Source organism: Mesocricetus auratus, unplaced genomic scaffold (assembly GCF_017639785.1).
Source record: "Mesocricetus auratus isolate SY011 unplaced genomic scaffold, BCM_Maur_2.0 Super-Scaffold_100041, whole genome shotgun sequence".
In the NCBI taxonomy this organism is placed as follows: domain Eukaryota; kingdom Metazoa; phylum Chordata; class Mammalia; order Rodentia; family Cricetidae; genus Mesocricetus; species Mesocricetus auratus.
In genome coordinates, this window is record NW_024429218.1 from 7,669,090 (window position 1) to 7,689,935 (window position 20,846).

Genomic DNA, 20,846 nt, shown 5'->3' on the forward strand with positions numbered 1-20,846 from the left:
CAGACCTGCCATCCCAGCACTTGGGAGGAAGATCACACGGATCGGAAATCCAAGGCCGGACTGGGATTTGAGACCCTGTCTCAAAACACAACGGGGCCCAAGAGATGAATCAGGGAGTAGCCTTCAGGACTCGCACGATGGAAGAAGAGAACTGACCACTGCAAGTTGTCCTCTGACCTCTACTTAAGTGCTGTGGCAAGCTCACACACGTGTGAGAGTGCATGTGAGTGCACACGTGCATGTGCACGCTCGCACGCGTGCCCACACACAACCAAACAACTACCCCCCACAAAATACACACAGTTCTGTCCCAACTCCTTAGCCCAGGCTTGAGTATTTCCTGTCTTCCTTCTTCCCACCCATAGTAAGTGCGCTGAACCCACAGATGCTATCCTGTACCCTGGCCCAAGGCTCCCTGACAAGGGTGCAACTGCCATTCACAATGCCTGAGGGGTCCACCTTCTCCATCTCCTCCTCAACTCCCATCTCCTGGTTTCGATAGCTGCCAGCTTATGAGGTGTGAGGTGACACTCCCCGATGGTTTTCATGAGCTGTTTCCTGATGGTGCCTTCTGCTTGTCACATGTCTACTACTATTCATACGTCTGGGTTGAACAAATGCTTGTCCTAGTTTCTTGTCCATTTTAAATAAGGTTATTCAAAGTTTTGCCATTGAATTGTAAGGTTTCCGTATGTATTTACCTTGCATACAAAAATGCCTATCAGATGCATAGTTTGAAACATTTCCGCAAGATTGTGTTTCTTCAATAGGAACTTTTTAACACAATGTAAACTTAGTTGACAATTTTTACGTTTCGTTTCTGTTTCTGTTATTTTGGGGGTGACATCTATGAGATCATTGCCCAGGCCTGGGGCGTCAAATTTCTCCGTTTTCTTCTGAGAGTCCTACACATTTAAAAGTGGTTTTTCAGTATTGTGCAAGGAGAAGAAGGCCCAACTTCATTCTGAACTGTCTCTTCCTCCACTTTGTGTTCCTGGGCAAAGATCAGTTGATTGTATACACGTGGGCTCCTTTCTGTGTTCTCCAATGTGTTGTACAGTGCGCCTGTTTCCAGACCAGCACCACACTGTCTTAATTACTGTAGCTTTGTGTGTAATATCTTTTAAAAGCAGGAACATCAGGTCTCCGGTTTGTTTTTCTCTGTCAGGATAGTTTTGAGATGGGCTAAGCTGTGGCTCATCGGTAGAGAGCTTGCCCGGCATGCAAAAAGCTGTGGGTTTGATCCCAAATGTCATAGGGAAAAAAAATATGGACCAGGTTTTACTGGGTGCGGTAGCTTGGGTGAGAATGTCCTCCATAGGATCAGATGTCTAAATGCTTGTTCTCCACTTGGTGGCACTGTTTGGGGAGGTTTAGGAGGTGTGGTCTTGCTGGAGGAAGTCAGTCCCTGGGGACGAGCTTTGAGGTTTCACGGCTGCATGCTATTTCCAGCATGCTCTCTCCTCGGTGCGCTTGTGGTTTGAGATGTGAGCCTTCGGCTTCTGCTCCAGCGGCCCTGTCTGCTGCTTGCAGCCATGCTTTCCCTCTGTGGCAGGTCTTGGAGCCACAAGCCAAATAAACCCTTGCTTTTGTAAGTTGCCATGGTTTATCGTAGCAGTAGGAAGGTAACTAATACCTTGAGCGTGGACTGCATGCTCATAGGGTTTTCCTAGGGACTCTATCATACAGACAGCTGAACACTAAATCTGTCTGTAGCTGTCTTTTCATTTCTTTTTTGATCTTTAATTTGCCAATTGAAGACTCTGTTAGAAGGCCGCAGAGCCATGGTCTATAAGACATGTGCTTTCCGGGTCAGGATTGTGAATCTTCAATGCTGATGAGGATGTTGACTGGAAAACCTGTTACTATTGAGAGCCCCAGGTTCCTTTCTGAAAGGTGCAGATATGATCTGTGTTGCACATAACTATGGAGATGCTGTGTGTGTGCTGACTTGCCTGCCAGGTAGGAGCCATGAGGTAAGTTCTGTCCTGTGGCTTGGGACTGTCCCTGTGATCTCTTCTGCAGGTCTTCCTCGGGCATGGCTGGTCTCCACTTCACTCCTCAGAACTCTGATGGAGTTGGAGGGGACTGTGGGGTACTGGAGTTTCCTCTCTGTCTTTCTGACCCGCGAACTCAGGTCACACTGATAACCTGGAGTTGAATTTCCTTTTTCCTTTGGTTAACATTAGGGATGAAACCCAGGTTGTGTGCTGGATAAACACTCCACATGGCTGCCCCACCTGGAACCTTCCATTCTTACACACTTGTTGGGTATCACTGGCCTTGGTTGTTCCGGAAATTCTTCATATTCAGTTAGCTGAATAAATCTTGTCCCCATTTCTCTGTTTCTCCTGTTTTACTTTGAAACAGAGTCTCACTGTTGTTGTTGTTTGTTTATTTGTTTTTTGTTTTTGAGACAAGGTTTCTCTGTGTAGACCCAGCTCTCCTGGAACTCACTCTGTAGATCAGGCTGGCCTTAAACTCACAGAGATCCACCTGCCTCTGCTTGCGGAGTGCTAGAATTAAAGGTGCGCGCCACCACGATTGGCTTGTTTCAAATTTTAATTGTTTTTTTGTTTTTCGAGACAGGGTTTCTCTGTATTGTCTTGGAGGCTGTCCTGGAACTCGCTTTGTAGACCAGGCTGGCCTCAAACTCACAAAGATCCACCTGCCTCTGCCTCCCAAGTGCTGGGATTAAAGGCATGTGCCACCAACACCCGGCTCAAATTTTAATTGTTAATTCCTTTTAGAATTTTAAATAATTTCATCTTGTATATTTATTGTGCATGACTCTGGGTTGCTTAAAGACATTTTTATACAAGTGCTTATTGGGTGTGGAGTGTACCTCTTCCTCCCCGGCTCCCCCCTCTTCCTCTCTTCCCTTTAGTTTCTAACCCTGGACAGTTGCACTTCTGCATATTTTTTGTTTCGTATTTTTTTTTTTTGCTATGTGTGTATACATGCTTTCAGGTATCCATACAGAACCCAGAGCAAGTGAGAGAACATGCTGTTTGCCTTCTATCATGAGTATCTCCAGTTGCTCCATTTTCTGCAAATGATGGAACTTCATTCTTTCACGGCTAAGAATATCCCATTGTGTGCATCTCCTACTTTTGTTCTTTACCGGCTCCCCGTCACTGAACACAGGCGGGGCCCGTTGTTCGGCTGTTCTCGACAGAGCTGCAGAAAGCTGCGTTTCACAGTGATCTCTGTGCTCCGCCACCTGGCCTCTTTTGGGTAGGTACCCAGTGGGGAATAGCTGCATCTTATGGTAGATCTATTTTCAGTTTTTGTTTTTTGTTTTTTTGAGGAACTTCCATTGTGATTTCCATCAGTGCTAGACTGGTCTCCATTCCCTGCAGCAGTGTGTAAGAGTTCCTGCCGTCAGCTAAGCAATAGTGGAGGGACCGCCTCGAATGCCCATTCCTGATAATGAACTTGATGTCTATAACCATCCGGGAGCCTTCATCCTGTGACTGATGGAAGCAGAGGCAAACACACAACTAATCACTGAACTGAACCCAAGGAACCCAGTGACAGAGAGAGAGGAGTGATGAGCAAATTGGCAAAGAATGGGCTGGCAAAATCAGCAGAGACAGCTGATCTGAACAGGGGAGAGCTCGTGGACCCCAGACCGACAGTGGGGAGGCCAGCATGGGACTGATCTGGACCCCCCAAATGTGAGTGTCAGTGAGAAGGCCTGGGCAACCTATGGGGCCCTGAGCTGTGGATCAGTGTCTATCCCTGGTATACAAACTGTCTTCATGTGCCTATAGCACAAAGAGAGATGCTCTCTCAGCCTGGACTTTTAGGGGAGTGCCTTGACCCTACCAAGAGTAAAATGACAGACTCTAGATATGCCCTATGTGGAAGGATTTGGCAATAGGGTGGGAGGGGGGGAAGGGGAGTGCGGGAGGAGGGGAGGGAGAGGGAACTGGGATTGACATGTAAAACAAGCTATTTAAAATTAAAATAAAAAATGATTAAAAAAAGCTAGCCACACAGAAAAAAAAAAAAAAAAAGAGTTCCTGCCGTCCACATCCTCACTGTCGACATTCGTTAGTGTTTGCTTTCTTAACCACCGTTGCTCTGACCCGGGTAGGAGAGACTCCCAACAGTTTCCGTTTGTGCTTCTCTGATGGCTATGAAGGTGAGAATTTTTTATGTATTTATAGACACTGGCATTTCATTTCTTGAGGTCTGTTTACTTTCTTGGCTCATTTATTGATTTGGGTTGTTTGGGTTCTTGTCTTATTTAAGCTCTTTGTATAGTCAAGATACTAATCCTCTGTGGAATACATTGGCAGAAAAGAGCTTCTCCTGTTCTGTGGGCTGTCCCTTCACTTAGCTATGTGCTCCATTCTCCATGAGGAGGCTTCTTTACCTCCAGAGGGTCCCATTCATCAGCTGGTCTTACTTCCTGAACGGCCAGACTACGTAAAGACCCTCCGCAGAGGGTCTTTGTCAACGCCTATATTTTGAAGTGTTCTCTCTGCTTTTCCATGGGCAGTTCCAGAGTTTTGGGTCTTGCATCAATGACTTTGATGCACTGATTTTTGTGGATGTTGGGATATAGGGCTCTGTTTTCATTCTTCTCCAAGTAGCTGTCTAGTTTTCCTAGCACCCTTTGCTGAAGAGACTGTCTTGTCTCCAATGTGTATTTCAAGAGTTAGATAATATCTCTCTCTGACTCACTTTTGCTCTCTTGATCTTTAGCTCTTTTTAGAAATAGGGTCTCATACTGTAGAATTGGCTGGTCTGTAATTCTCTACATGAACTTGGCTGACTTCAAACTCACAAAGATCTGTCTGCCTCTGTCTTCTCAAGTGCTAGAATTAAAGGTGCATTCCACTATGTCCAGTGATGTCTGAGGTTTTAGTGCCTGCACCTGCACAGGTTTGTGGTGGGGTCCTCTGTTGGACCCCGTATATCGATCTGTGCTGGTGCCATACTGTTCCTGTGGATCTACAGGATAATCTGAAATCAGCTGTTACTCAAAACTGAATGAGGGTAATAAGGTCCTTTTGTGTTCCCTTATGAATTTTAAGATCTTTTTCTATTTGTTTGGAGAATTACATTAGCATTTTGATGGTGATTGCATTGAGTCTGTAGGTTACTTGTAGTAAGATGGATGTTTTTTACAATATTGACTCTTCTGGCCCCCAAACATGGGCATTTTCTTTCCAGTGTCACCTTCAATGACTTTCTTTGGTATTTTACTTTACAAGGTCTTTCACTTCCATGGTAAGTTTATTTTGTTTTTAATTGATTTATATTTTGAGGCAATTGTGGATGGGATTCCTTGATTTCTTTCTCATCACATACTGATTTAATTTTTTGTTTGTTTTTATTTCATGTGCATTGGTGTTTTTCCTGCATGTGTGTCTGTGTGACAGTATCAGATCCCCTGGAACTGGAGTTGCAGACTGCTGTGAGCTGCCATGTGGGTGTTGTAAATTAAACCCTGGTCCTCTGGAAGAGTAGCCAGTGCTCTTAGACCCTGAACCACCGCTCCAGCCCTGTTATTGGGAATTTTTGCATCTGTGTGGATGGTTTGGTAGTGTTCAGTAGAGTCTGACATCCAGCCTTCCTTCTCCATTTTATGAGCCAGTGTGAGAAGTCATGATGTTAATTCTTCCTTCTCCATTTTATGAGCCAGTGTGAGAAGTCATGATGTTAATTCTTCCTTCTCCATTTTATGAGCCAGTTTGAGAAGTCATGATGTTAATTCTTCACTGTCTGCTAGGGTTCAGGAGTGAATCTTAGTGACTCTGGGCCTCCATTGCCTTTACTTGGGAGATTTGTTATTACTTCTTCAATCTCATTGACTGTTACAGATCTATTTATACTATGTATCCTAGTTTAAGTTTGCTAAGTCAAATGTATCTAAAAAATTCATCCGTGTAGTTCAGGCTGGCTTCAAACTAGAAAGATAGGTGAGAACGACCTTGAACTCCTGACCCTTCTACTCTTCTCCCTCCGCCAAGTCCTGGGATTGCAGACATCTGCCGCTTTGCCTGGTTCTGTGCGGTCCTGAGGATCAAAAACAGTGTTCTTTGCATACGAGGCAGTCACTGTGTGTACCAGCTATGTCCCCCAGCCTAGGAATTTTCACAAAATCAAGTTAAATCAATAGTTTGCACTTGGAAAAGAAAGCAAGGTGTAAAGGGCTTGTTACCCACTCTACCATAAGGGCATCTTGTTTGCAAAAGTCAGAAGTCAGAGATGGGACAATCAGAGAGGATTGCTCCTCAGTGGGAACAGAGTAAATCAGAGAAGCTGTCATGGTTGCCGCTGGCCCAGGACAGGACTGGCAGGAAGGTCCCGTGGACCAGGAGACTCTTTTTTTTTTTTTTCTCTGTCTGGCCCCAGGCAAGAGCCCCACAGAAGACATGACAGAGAAGTTACTTTAAAGGAGGACTTCTGGAAAGCCACCCCACTGAGAGGGGAGGGGTAGCTGTGAGAGGAGCAACTCACTCTGGCTTTTTAACACAACCTGGAGGGGAAAACTCAGCAGGACTTGACGTAGAATGACTCAGGGTGTGTTGGGGAAGCTGACCTGACAGCAGCAAACATTCCTCTGCTATTGGTAGAGAAGGGAAACTGAGGCAAGAGCTTATCTGCCTACGTTTCTGTAGCCATTCAGCTAATTTTATTGCGCTTGCTCTGGCTAAGCATCACACATGGGTGGTTTTCCTTCTTCTAAACAAGGAATGCTCTATGGTGTTAGAAGCACTAATGGATGGAGTAAAGTGTTGCCTTCTTTATCCTAAGACAGCACGTTTAGAACAAGGCACCCAGACGTCGCTGTGTGGCCACTGCTCAGGGTGAATGTAATCATTCCATACCCAAACCAGTCCACACACCCGACTTCTGTGTTTAGTACAGCAATAAAAAGAAGCGTGATTTTCCTGCCTCTTATTTGTCCTTTCCACTTACTTATTTTGTTATTTCAAGACAGGGTTTCTCTGTGTAGTCCTTGCTGTCCTGGAACTCACTCTGTCAGCCAGGCTGGCCTTGAACTCACAGAGATCCGCCTGCTTCTGCCTCCCAAGTGCTGGGATTGAAGGCGTGCGTCATCACCACTCTTTCCTTTCTGGGAGGGGGTGGGGGAGTCCTTCTGTGTATATGTTTGTCTGACTGGTTGATAAATAAAGCACTGGTGGCCAATAGGGAAGCAAGGTAGGTGGGACTAGGAGTCAAGGAGGATTATGGGAAATGTAGTCAAGAGTAGGGAGTTGCCATGAGGCCCCGGGAAGAGAGGACACATGAGGCTGCGTCCTTGGTAAAAATGTATATTAGTAATTATGGGTTAATAATTAAGTCAGAGCTAGCCATTAAGAAACCATAGCAAATGGCCAACAGCTTCATAATCAATATAGCGTCCTGCTTGTTCATTTGGGATTGATGTGGCTCTGGGACCAGGCTGGTGGGAAGAATGCTTGATACATATTTCCTCTCCTCTCCTCTCTTCTCCTCCCCTCCCCTTCCCTTCCCTTTCGTTCCCCTCCCCTCCTGCCCCTCCCTTCCTTCCCTCCCTCCCTCCCCTCTTTGTTTGTTTGTTTGTTTCTTTCTTTCTTTCAGCAAAATCTCAGAGATCGCTCTCTCTCTCTCCCATACTGGCTTCTAACATGCTGCGGAGCCCAGGATCCTCTAACTCTTGAGTACTGATGGTGCAGGCTCTTTGCCATCCTGGCTGGGTTATGGTGCTAGGGATGGAACCCAGGGCCTGGTGAACGTTGGGCAAGCACCCTATCAGCTGAGCGACACCCCGCCACTCCCTCCCGTTCTGTCTCTTCCAGTTCTTCTGGGTTCCTGTGGGCCACAGACATCATCAGGGCTCTCCTCTGGCAAGGAAGGAACAGAGGTGGAGTGACGGGGCCGCATAGGGCACCCCGAGTCAATGATGCCTAGCACACTCCAGCTGCGGTGGGCAGGAATGATGAGGATCAAGGTTAATTGGAGCCATTGCTGCAAACAGGAAGGAGTGCACATGCCGAAAAGATGCGTGCAAGGCAGCCTGCACTTGTGTGTTACCTGTGCGTGCACACGTTTTTGTAAGACTTGGGAAATTGCAGAATGCTAATAGAGAGATAGAAATGGAGTAATAGGGACTCTGACTTTCAGTGAATCTTTGACCTGCTGGGGTTTTAGGGCCAGCCTTCCTGGGGTCTGCCTTCTGCTGGTTTGCTGCAGTTCCCAAAGGCTGTCCTCCCCCACCCCCAACCCCAGAGGCTTGTCCAGCTCAAATTGGAGAAGTCCCCATTCTTGTTGGCCACTCCCCCACGACCTATGCCCTAGATGCTGTGCTCTTTCCCCAGATGAATTCTGCACATTTTTAAAGGCTGGTGTCTTCATCTTTTGAGACATTTCCTGGATACTTAGCAGTCTTTGCTACTGGCTCAGAGCTTGGCAGAGGGAAGGGGTGGGACAGGAGCCTTCACTTGACTTTTCTCCTCTTTCAGCGGACAGGATCAGCAGAAAACTAATGGTGGCTTCCTGTGTCAGCTAGCTGGGGCTTTTAATCAGCATATTAACTGTTAGTGGTGTTTTTGGAGTTCACAAAGTATCTAAGTGTTACAGTTTCTTTTCTGTTTTTTTTTTGTTTTTTTTTTTTGTTTTTTTTTTTTTTGGTTTTTTTTTTTTTTTTGGTTTTTCGAGACAGGGTTCCTCTGTGGCTTTGGAGGCTGTCCTGGAACTCGCTTGGTAGTCCAGGCTGGTCTCGAACTCACAGAGATCTGCCTGCCTCTGCCTCCCGAGTGCTGGGATTAAAGGCGTGCGCCACCAACGCCCGGCGTGTTACAGTTTCTTTACATTCTTGCTGGAGTTTCACGTTGCCACTTTTTAAAAGGATTTTTATTTTGGGGATGGGGCCTATGCTAAATACTGAAGTCAGGGCCTTGTACACCCAAAGCAAGCACTTAACACTGAGCCGAACATGCAGCCTCTTATTGCCGCAATTTTCACATTTATCTATGTATTTATTTGTGAGACAGGATCTGATGTAGCCTCCGCTGAGCTCGGGCTTGTTAGGTAGCCAAGACTGACCGTGAACTCCCAACCCTCGAGTCTCCACCCACCTGCATGTGTCGTCATCACGCCTGCATGTGTCATCATGCCTGGGAGTTCACGTGCTGCTGCCCATCCGGCCCCGGGGCATCTGGAACGGGGAGCAAGACCTGCACCAACTGAGATGTATGTGTCCCACACTGCCACAGCTTAATTTTTAAAAAAATTTTAAACAACAAATTCTTTTTTTCCTTTTTGAAGAGAGATGTGTATGGTTTATTTCCAATTATCTTATTTTTCTTGTCTTTTTTTTAAATTACTTTAATGTTAAATAGCTTGCTTCACATGTCAATCCCAGTTCCCTCTCCCTCCCCTCCTCCCATACCCCCCCATCCCCCCAGCCTCCCACCTTATCCCCACTTCCTTCCACATAGGGGATATCTAGAGTCTGTCATTTCACTCAGGGTAGGGTCTAGGCACTCCCCTAAGAGTCTAGGCTGAGAGAGCATACCTCTTTGTGCTATGGACACACGATGCCTGTTTGTATGCCAGGGATAAACACTGATCCACTGCTCAGGACCCCATAGGTTGCCCAGGCCTCCTCACTGACTCTCACACTCAGGGGGTCTGGATCAGTCCCATGCTGGCCTCCCAGCTGTCTGTCTGGGGTCCAAGAGCTCCCCCCTGTTCAGATCAGCAAGCAACAAATTCTTTTTTCCCCTCTCCTCCTCCTTCTCCTCCCATCCTCCTTCTCCCTCCTCTGCGTATGATACCTGTGTGGTTGCATGTATGTTACAGCATGCACGTGGAGGTCTGAGGTCAACTTTGTGGAACCAGTTCCTGATTAAACGAGAGTCGCCAGGTTTTGTGGCAAGAACCTTACCCACCGGCCTAATTTCAGCTTCATAGGTCCGCAATAGTATTTAATTGCCAACCGATCAACATTTCCCTAATAAGCAATGATGCTGGAAACCCTCTTCTGGGAAACACCTACTCGCACTTTTTTGCTCATCTTCGATTTGGATTTTTCTCCCCATTGAATTTTTGAAGATTGTCGATCCTGTCAAGTTGACCATCGACTTTTACCTTTTCTTCTATTACTTTTAGATTCATTTCACGAGTGTCATGTCTCAGTGTGTGCATGCGCACCCTGTGCCGTCCGCAGATGCTGTGAGCTGGTGACCACGACAAGCAGGAACTCAATTTGATGCCCGTCATCTTCCCTGACGTAGACTGGTCCTGTCAGGAGCACACATGTCTCACTGTCAATGAAAAAAATAAAGAAAGAACTTACGTTATTAAAACATCTTAAATGCCATATTCTGTGGATCTCTGAAGGGTGTGAAGATGACACGCCTTTCTAAAATATGTTTGACCTAGTAAACATACCTAACGTGAAGACAGGTTCGACTGCAGTAGCTGACTGACTGCTAAACTACGTGCGCTGAGCAGCTTGCCCTCAAGTGTCTCTCTCTCTCGAAGACGGTACTTGTATGCCGTCCGCACCTCCCTTGGCCAGTGTTTCCTTCGTGGACGGCGCTGTCTGTGGCGGTATCGGGACTTTGGGCTTCCTCTGCCTTCTGAGATTGACCTCCTAGGTGTCCCCTCGAGTCTTCTACCTGAACGTAGGCGCCCTAGGGGCTCTACGGCTGCGAGGAGACACCATGCCACAGCAGCTCCTACAAAGGAGAACTTCTAATTGAGGTGGCGGCTACATGAGTTTGGAGGCTCGGTCCATCACCAATCACCGCGGCCCAGAACGTGTAGCGCCTCTCCCTTTGGGAGCCATTTTCCTTCAAAACACCACAGTAGGGGGGTTTTAAAATATCATCCCCCCTTCAAATACGTTTGCAGTGATGTTGTGGCGCTGCGGGTTGTTCCAGCCCCTGTGACCTCTTCTCTATTCACCCCAGCCCTGTTGAAATTCATCTTCCTCCCTAGCTGCTGCGATGTTTTCCATTTGTTCATAGCTTCTTCTCCTTTACTGAGATCCTCAACTTCTTATGTGTCTCTTGGAGAATGGATTCTCCATTGCCGAAATGTTTTGGGGCACCTGCTTTAAAATCCTGGCCAGACAATTTACTCTCCACCTCTGATTTGCCTTGGCTTTTGCCAGTTAACTGCCCCCCCCCCGCCCCGCCACTGTCTATGTTTGGGGACACAATTTCACTATGTATGCTCCTGGCTTGTCCCTCCAAATTGTAAGATCACCAGCAGGCACCGCCTTGCCCAATAAAGCCGTCGTCCGTCCGTCTGTCTCTCCATCCATCCGTCTGTCTGTCTGTCTGTCTGCCAGCCTCAAGAACCAAACCGCCGGGTAAAACACCTGTTGTTACTATCTTAATGCAAGCTGCTTTAATTCGTTTCCATCTCATTGGTTCTGTTCCTCTAGAGAACCATGGCCAACATGACCAGGCTGGCCTTGAACTTGTGGTCCTCCTGCCTTGACCTTTCTACTCTGTGGTTGCTGGTATTATGCCACTGTGCCTGGTTTATGTGTTGCTGGGAATTGAACCTAGGACTTTTACATGTTGACGGATGGCTATTGCGGACAATCCCTTTTGTACACTGTAAAGATTTATCACTTGAATTGGTTTAATTAAACAGCGATTGGCTGGTAGCCAGGCAGGAAGTATGGGTGGGGCAACCAAACAGAGGACGGTGGGAAAGAGAGGGCGGAGCTAGAGAGTCGTCAGCAGATGCAGAGAGAGCAAGTTTGGCATGCCATACTCAGAAAAGGTACCAGGCTGTGTGGCAAAGCTTACGTAGGAGATATGGGTTATTTTAAGTGTAAGAGCTAGCTAGTAACAAGCCTGAGCTATCGGCTGAGCATTTATAAGCAATAGTAAGTCCCAGTGTGGGACAGAAACTTCCGTTTACAGACAGGTGACACTCTACCAACTGAGTCTGATCCCCAGCATGAGGAGTGCTTCAGGCATCTCCCCCAAATCTTTCTGCCTTTGACCAGGCTCTCACAACCGGAACAGCATTCTTTGGGCTCTTAGTGCTCTCCCCCTAAACACCCCAAGATGTGCAGGAAAGGAAGTGTCATTTTTTCTACCTTTTCTGACTGTACCATCACCTATAAGCTATCCACAGTACAGGCGGCGTCTCTCAGAAGCAACAGCCGCAGCTGACGGCATGTGTCAGCAACTGCCTGTGTGGGGCAGGTCATCACCTGAGGTCAGCGACCTACTTGATACATTTGCGTTTTGCTTTGGTGGTATACCTTAACCCCATTCCTCCCCACTTTTCGGTGATGTTTAAAAATTTATCATTCAGCTGCCTGCTGGGACAAGGCCACATGCTCTGGCTGTATGTTTTAATTTCTGGTCCAGTGAACTGAACCTGTCATGAGTGGCGAAGATGACATCCACGCTAGACTAAACAAACGTTTAGCCTTAGGAACACGTCAAAAGCACAGGCTCCTAACTGTGGCTGACTGTGGGAATCCAAGGAGGAGGTCCTTCCTCTCCACGGACACCTTCAGGGGAGGTCCCTTTTAGTTCAGTGCATATGTGGCCTGCTTGTCTTGTGAAAACTCTAAGACTGGCTAACTGACACTATTCTGTGGTGACACATTGTTTTATGATTTATTAAAGCCACTGAAGATCAGAACAGCCAAGCAGCCCATACAAGTTAGCTACAGAAGCCAGGCACACACCTTTAACCCCAGGACTCTGGAGAAAGGCAGATGGATCTCTGAGTCCAAGGCCACCCTAGGCTACGGGAGAGTGAACCAGAGCTCAAGCCTTCAGTCCTAGGACTCCTGAGAGGTGTTTAAGACAGGCCCAGGTTCTGAGAGCTGGCATTCACTCTCCAGCCACACTGAGGATAGGAAGGCGTTGGGTCTCAGGGTTCTCCATCCACGCTGAGGAGAGCACAGCAGCCTGAGGTTTGTTGGAGGCCGGGTCGCCCTTTCAGTCTGAGGTCGAGGTGAGAGCTGGCAGCCAGCTGCCTTGCTTCTCTGACCTTAAGCCAGAAGCCTGAACCCCAATGTCTGCTGCAGTAGTCAGGCTCTACCTCAGACGCATTGCAGCTAACCCAGGCCTCACTTTTCATTTAGCCACAGCAGGGGAGGCTGCCTTGCTGGGGTTTGTGGTTATTCAGCCACGCTGCCTGTCCACCCCAGATGACTCTATACACAGCAGGAGGAGAACACTGCTAAAAAAAAAAACACAAAACCTCCTATCGCACCAGCCTCCCCTGGCCCTGACAGGGTGCCTGGCGAGCTGGGGAAGCCCACCTTTAACAGTGAAGTCTTCTAGGGCTGGGGGATGCAGCTCAGTAACCGAGTGCTTGCCTAGCGGGATCCTTGGTACCCTAAACCAAGCCAAGATAAAAAAGAATCTGAAACACCCCAACTAGCCCAGTCACTGGGGGGTGAGGGCTAGGAGTCATGAAATGACTGCTGATTTCCTGCCTTGGTGAGGGAGATTGGTGGCGACACACCTATCAATAATGTCAGTCACTTAAATCAGCACTAGGGAAGGGACTAGAAGGGTCAGGCTGCTGGTCTCCAGCAGGGCTTAACCGCTGACCTGCGGGACCCAGGGTTGGCGAGGCTTTGGGGGGGAGTGGCTTCCGGCCGCACACAGATGGGCGATGCGGCTTGAGGGAGCTTCCTTCTCCAGACGGGACCGTGCCTTCCTTTTTCCTGAAAGGAGAGGCTCTTCTTCTTTTGTGTTTCCAGTTTTTATTTATTTATTTATTTCATGAAACCTTCCTGTCACTGAGGGGCTGCTTCCTGCGGAAAGTCCTGAGCAGCATTTGGTGATTAGGAAACAAAAAAAGGCGTGCGTGATAATAATGGCTCGAGTCAGGAAAGAAAGAGAGAGAAAAAAAATGTTAACCGAATTTTCAAGTCAAAGACTGTCCCAGGGCCTTTGGGAATCTCTGTTTTTGGTTTTTGGCAATTTGTTTCTGGCATGTGAGCAATCTTAGATGGTAACAGCTTGCTATTTGGATCTGAGCCCTGCCACTGTAATCCATTTGAAGGGTGTGAACGCTTTCCCCCCTTAATCATATTTGCTGTTATCGAATTCTCCGATGACCAAGAGAAATGATGTAGACCTCAGCGACTGCAGAGGGCCATTAGCTCTCAGAGAATGCGCAACGATCTGCTTGGACTCTGCTATTCTCTATTAAAACTCTACCAGGTTTTTCTGGGGGGGAGTTTCCCACTAGTTTTCAGCGGGAACCTGACTGCAAAATGTCAGAAAAATTAATTATGCTATTCTTTCTCAGGTAATTTCCTCCATGCAAGTTTATGTGCTTTGCTGTTAGTCAGTCAATCGCAGAGCAGCAGCAGAATCGTTATGGCGTTCTTTACTGCCTGCTTGTTTAGAGACTGTAAAAGAGGTTGTGGGTGTGTGGTTCCTTCGGTAAAGTGCCTGCTGTGCAAGCATGAGGCAAGCCGTGCAAGCATGAGGCTCTGAGTTCAGATCCTCAGCATCAGTGCAGAAAAGCTGGGCAGACGTGCGTGCCTGCAATCCTAGGAGCGGGAGGCAGAGACGGATCCTGTGCTCGCTGGCCACTCCAGCTGAGCTTGACAGCTCCGGACTCAGTGAGAGATCCAGCCTCAACGTATAAGGAGGAAAACACACATGCACACGCACGCACATGCACGCACACGCACGCACACGCATGCACATGCATGCACACACGCATGCACGCACACACACGCACGCAGTGAAAAATTGAATTTTCACTAACCACTGGCACCTCTGAGACATACATACACACACACACACACACAAGAAGAATTGAAAATTTGGATTTTCACTAACCACTGAAAACGAATGCATGTGGGTAGAATAAAGAGGTTAAAATGAATATCCCACAAAAAGGCAAGAGAAAACAAGATGGTTCAGCAAGTAAAGGTAGTTGCCACCAACCCTGGCAACTTGAGTTTGATTCCCGTTCACCACTCAAATGGAAGGCAAGAATGACGCTACTTCTACACACAAGAAGAGGATTGTTTGTTTGTTTGTTTGGTTTGGTTGTTTTTCGTGACAGGGTTTCTCTGTGGCTTTGGAGCAAAAGTATCATTTAAAAAGTAAAAATGTGGCCGGGCGTTGGTGGCGCACACCTTTAATCCCAGCACTCGGGAGGCAGAGGCAGGTGGATCTCTGTGAGTTCCAGGCCAGCCTACAAAACAATACAGAGAAACCCTGTCTCGAAAAACCAAAACAACAACAAAAAAAAAAGTAAAAATATAAGTTGGGCTATGGTGGCACATGTCTTTAATCCCAGCACTCCAGAGACAGTGGCAGGCAGATGTTTGAGTTTAAGGCCAGTCTGGTGGACAGAGTGAGTTCCAGGACAGCCAGGGATGCATAGTGAAATCCTGTCTCCAAAAAAAAAAAAGAAAAAACCACAACCAAACCAAACAAAAACAAAAGAGTAAAAATATAGCCAAGCATGGCGGCACATGCTTTTAAATCCTGCCCTCTGGAGGCAGAGGCAGGTGGATCTCTGTAAATTCTAGGACAGCTAGAGACACATATTGAGCCCTGATTCCAACAACAACAAACAAGTAAAAATATAAGAACTAAAGAGAAAAATAAAGAAAATACCTTTCTTAAAAACAAAACAAAGCCGGGCGTTGGTGGCGCACGCCTTTAATCCCAGCACTCGGGAGGCAGAGGCAGGCGGATCTGTGTAAATTCAAGACCAGCCTGGACTACCAAGCGAGTTCCAGGACAGCCTCCAAAGCCACAGAGAAACCCTGTCTCGAAAAACAAAATGAAACAAAAACAAAAACAAAACAAAAAACAGAGACAACAAAAAGACAGACTTTCTCCAGGCTGCTTTCTCTAAGAAGCTTCTGCGCTCACCGTGGTCCACAACACGACGTTAGAAGAGGCTGTGACCATGGCGTTTGGGGTTCAGAGAGAGGTGCCGTGCCGATGACTACTGACGGCTAGATGAGTGAACTGAACTTTCAGGCATGCTTCCGTATCAAGTCTCATCTCAACAAGCTTGGAAGGACTGCTCACTTACAGCTAGTATCTCAGGGCTCCTGAACTCTGGTCTGTTTATGCCGTGACAAAGCCCATGGGTCTGTCACCACTGGGTACGGTGACAGCATGCCAGCCCATCCCGTTTTGTGCTTTATTTAACTCACATATGTGATGTGGGGCACTCCCCACTAATGTTTTTAGAGCTTTCTTTGTTAGTACTGGTGTGTGTGTGTGTGTGTGTGTGTGTGTGTGTGTGTGTGCGTGTGTGTGTGTTGGAGCAACCTGTCATGGTGTACATGTAGAGATCAGGGGACGAGCTTATGGATTCTAGTCTCTCCTTTTGCCTCTACTTGGATTCCAGGGATCAGGCTCCTGTCATCAGGCTTCTGTGACAAGTGCCTTCACTTGCTAAGGCCTCTTACTCCCTCAGTCCCCACTGAGGACCGATACTCCCTTTTCCCAGGAGGAAGAAAAATGTGGATGTCCCACCCATGAATACACAAACCTGTGACCTCAGTTCCTGGGAACTGGAGTCAGGACAACTTAGCCTAACTGTGACTCTGTTTCAAAAAACAAAAACAAAGAACCACCCCATACAACAACAACAACAACCAAAAGAAATACAGCCCATGAGCAGAATAAGCATTCCATGGATTCTCTGGGTCCCGTGTATGGCACATACTGTAGCTGCCTAGAAGAGGCACTATCGTATGTCACTGTCAGTTTCCCTGGTGTCGGTGACAATGCTTAGAAAACAGCAGCAGTTCCTAGTCTACCGATGCTCACGGGCTGTGGCCGGTTCCTAGCCAATCATGATGATGAGCTATCCGACGGTAGCTGTAAACTCGGTCCTACTGGAGACCAATCATGATGATGAGCTATCCGACGGTAGCTGTAAACTCGGTCCTACTGGAGAAACGTGCTAGGAAGCTGGTCGACTTCTGAGAAGTGCGATTGCTCCTTAACAGAGGGAAGCATAAGGGAAGGTGTTCCTTTGGCCTCCACCATCCTGCTCCCTGCCTCCGAACAGAGTGCAGCATTTACGGTTGAGGCAGCCGTTTTGAGGCCCTGAGACATCATCACAGAACGGCTGACCCACTGCAACGGGCTAACTGAAAGGGCGGAGTGAGCCCAGTTCTCAGGTGACACTGTTGAAGGACAGGCACGACTTTGGGATTTGTTTTTCTACATTTCCATACCTGAGTGTAATGTGTCTTTGTCATAGCCACCCCGTGACCTCCCCTTGTCCCTCTCCTTTTCTGGTCCTCTTTCTACCTCATGTCCTGTGTATGTATGTGTGTGTGTGTGTGTGTGTGTGTGTGTGTGTGTGTGTGAGTGTGTGTGTGTGTGTGTGTGTGTGAGAGAGAGAGAGAGAGAGAGAGAGACATAAAAACAGAGAGACAGAGAGCAAGTGAGAGACACAGAGAGAGGCAGAAAGAGAGATCAAGGGAGAGCATGGAAGACAGATCAAGAGAGACAGAGTAAGTGAGTGAGACAGAGACAGAGACAGAAACAGAAACAGAGAGAGAGACATTAATAGAGATACTGAGAGACAGAGTGAGCAAGTGAGACAGAGAGAGAATTCATTAAGGCTGAGTGATGGTTTGGATGGGAATAGCCTCCAGGAGCTTACATGTTTAAATACTTGGTATTGAACAAGTTGGCTGTTGTTGGGGTAGGTCTAGGACATGTGTCCTTACTGGAGGAAGTATGTCACTGAGTGTCGGGTGATAAAGTTCAAAGACTCATGCTATGCCCAATTTATGTTGGCTTCCTCCTTGCTGTTTAAGATGTGAGCTCTCTGGGCTGGAGAGACGGCTCAGCGGTTAAGAGCACTGACTGTTCTTCCAGAGGTCCTGAGTTCAATTCCTGGCAACCACATGGTGGCTCACAACCGCCTTGAATGAGATCTGGTACCCTCTGCTGGCATGCAGGCAGAAGGCTGTATACACAATAAATAAATAAAATATTTTTTAAAAACTTAAAAAAATGATTTCTCTCAGTTTCTACTCACTTTCAAAAAAAAAGTGAGTTCTCAGCTTGCTGTTTAGGACTCCATGTCTGTCTGTCTGGGGCCACGATTCATTGCTGTGACAATAGTAGACTCTTTTTTTTTTTTTTTAGGGTTTCTCTGGGTAGCCCTGACTGTCCTGGAACTCACTCTGTAGACCAGGCTGGCCTTGAACTCAGAGACCCACCTGCCTCTGCCTCCTGAATGCTGGGATTAAAGGCGTGCACCAATACCGCCAGGCTCATCAATATACTTTTAATGTGTTCTTTAGGTAACTGGAGTGAAGTTCTGTTTTGTGTGCCTCAAATAACGTTAACTTATTATAGGGGCCCTTTACAACGTATTTGAGAGATTTTTCCTTTCAACATAGGAGGACGTCAGGGAAACTAACCCAATATAAATAGTGAACAATACTCTCTTTTTTTTTTTTTTTTGTTGAACGCTTTCCTCTCATTTTGACTCAGCATGGAACGAGAAGGGACCAACGTGCTCAAGAATGACTGTCCTACACTCAGCTTTGCAAAACAACTTAAAAAGCAAGACGCAGCTGGGCGTGGTAGGCCAGGCCTGTACTCCGCAGGCAGCGGTAGGGAGAGTGTGAGTTCGAGGCCAGCCTACACTATGTGACAAGACCCTGTCTCTACAAATGACAATGACAAAACAAATAATTGCAGAAGAAAGCTGTGAGAATTAGGGCCTGGCTTAACCAAAGGAAGGGTTTGGAAAAGGTATGTGTTGGGGGGAAGTCCTGTGCATTTGTCAATAAAGCACTGCTGGCCAATAGGGAATCAAAATAGGTGGGACTAGGAGTCCAGGAGGACTCTGGGAAGGAGAAAACACAGAGTCGAGATGTAACGCCATGGGGTAGGAAGCCCGGAAACTTCTCCGGTAAGAGACATACTTAGATTAGCAATTATGGGGTAATTACTTAAGTCAGCGCTAGCCAGTAAGAAACAAGCAAGGCCAACAGCTTCATAATTAATATAGCCTCCTGTGTGTTTATTTGGGACTGATGCGGCTCTAGAACCAGGCTGGTGGGAAGGCTCCTCTCAAGGAAAAGGTTTCTCTTTACAGCTATGGAAATGTAGAAAAACAATCCCAAGGGAACTGACAGCCTACTGCTGTGTCACCTGAGGTCACAGTCAAGTTTGGACTTGGGTATGTAGCAGGGGGCGTTTCAGACCGACAGCTCCACCTTCTAAGAGCATTGGGCAACGTTTAGTAAGAAGCTACTAAGACATCAAGGTCTTCGACCAAGTAACCCTGCTCCATAGAATTCAGTTTCAGGCAATACTTTGATAGATGTGGAATAGCAGGGAATGAAACTGAGACAAGAAAAACATACTATAAATAAGAGAGCTTAGTAAATTCTAGTGTATCAACAAGAGGGGTAGTGATATACATCCATTAAATAGAGTTACATACACAACCATTAAATAGTTACATACACAAGGTAGTAATATGGAAAGTAAGATATAGTTTTTTTAGTTGTTGTTGTTGGTGGTGGTGGTGGTTTTTGTTTTGTTTTGGTTTGGTTTTTTGAGACAGGATTTCTCTGTTGCCTTCGCTGTCCTGGACCTCACTTTGTAGACCAGGCTGGCTTTGAACTCACTAAGATCCACCTGTCTCTGCCTCCCAAATGCTGGTATTAAAGCCTGTGCTACCACAGTTCAGCGATACAGTTTTGTTTTTTTTTTTTTTAAGCAAAATCACGACTGAATTGTAGATGAGGTCTGTAAGGTACATAGAAACGGTACAAAAAGACTTAGTGGAATGGTGGACAGTTCCTTTTTTGGTGTGTGTGTGTGTGTGTGTGTGTGTGGTTTGTGTCACATGTATGTGCATTGTGTACATATGGATGTGAATGTCAGGTGTCCTCTCTACCATTCCCTTTCTGTCTTACTGCCTTGAGAGAGGGTTTCCCTGAACAGGAAACTCATTGGTTTGGCCGGCTGTCCAGCAAGCTCCCAGGATCCATCTGTCTTTGCCTCTGTCTCTCATCCCTGTGACCTGTCACCCCCTCCCCCATTGCTGTGGCTACAGTCCCTCACTGTCAGCCCTGCTTTTCACATGAATTCTTGGAATGTGAGCTCAGGTTCTTCCCAATGGAGCCACCTTCCCACTGTATTTTTTGAGACAGGGTCTCGCTGTCCTGAAGTAGCCAGGTAGCCGGTCAGTCAGTCAGTAGCCTTCATGGTGCAGCGATTACAAGCATGAGCGTTACTGTGCCGGGCTCATCTTTAATGAGGGTTCTAGGGTTTCAGCTTGGCTCCTTATGCTTATAAGGCAAGCACTTTACAGGCTATGACATCTCTCCAGCCCTCAATGTTGTTTTGAGGGTAATAATCAGACAAATCAGGAATGCTTCTTCTTTTAAAATCGTGTTCATGTCTGTGTTTGTTTCTGTGCCTGTATCCGGGGAGGTGCGCATGAGTGTGGTCACCCAGAGGCCAGAAGAGACTATTGGATCTCTTAGAACTGGAATTCCAGGTGCTTGCAAACCATTTGACATGGGTGTTAGGAACCAAATTCTGGAACCTGTGAGCCATCTCTCCAGCCCGAAAAAGGCTCCAGAGAGACTGCTGGAGACCCTCACAGTTCTGTGAATCTGGGCAGGTTGCAGGAATCTTCTGGAATGCTTCACTCCAGCGACTGAACCTGAAAATGGTATCGATGTGAGATTTATGTTAGAGAGAAGTTTACAAAAAACCAGGTTCTGATAGCTCTGCTGGTTAACACCTGCAATGCTTCACCCAGAACCTGAGTCTAAAGATCATGAGTTCAGGGCTAGCCTGAGCTACATGGTGAGCATCTGAAAGGCAAAACAAAAGCAAGAAAACAAGCAAAAAAAAATGACCAGG

General features: G+C 46.9%; 1 long non-coding RNA gene across 1 annotated transcript; it reads left to right on the forward strand.

Moving 5' to 3' along the window:
• Positions 1–4,030: 4,030 nt before the first annotated feature.
• On the forward strand, positions 4,031–11,259 carry LOC121135714. Its single transcript, XR_005872813.1, has 3 exons — positions 4,031–4,150; positions 8,997–9,195; positions 10,117–11,259. It is a non-coding gene; the product is annotated as an uncharacterized LOC121135714 (long non-coding RNA).
• Positions 11,260–20,846: the final 9,587 nt, after the last annotated feature.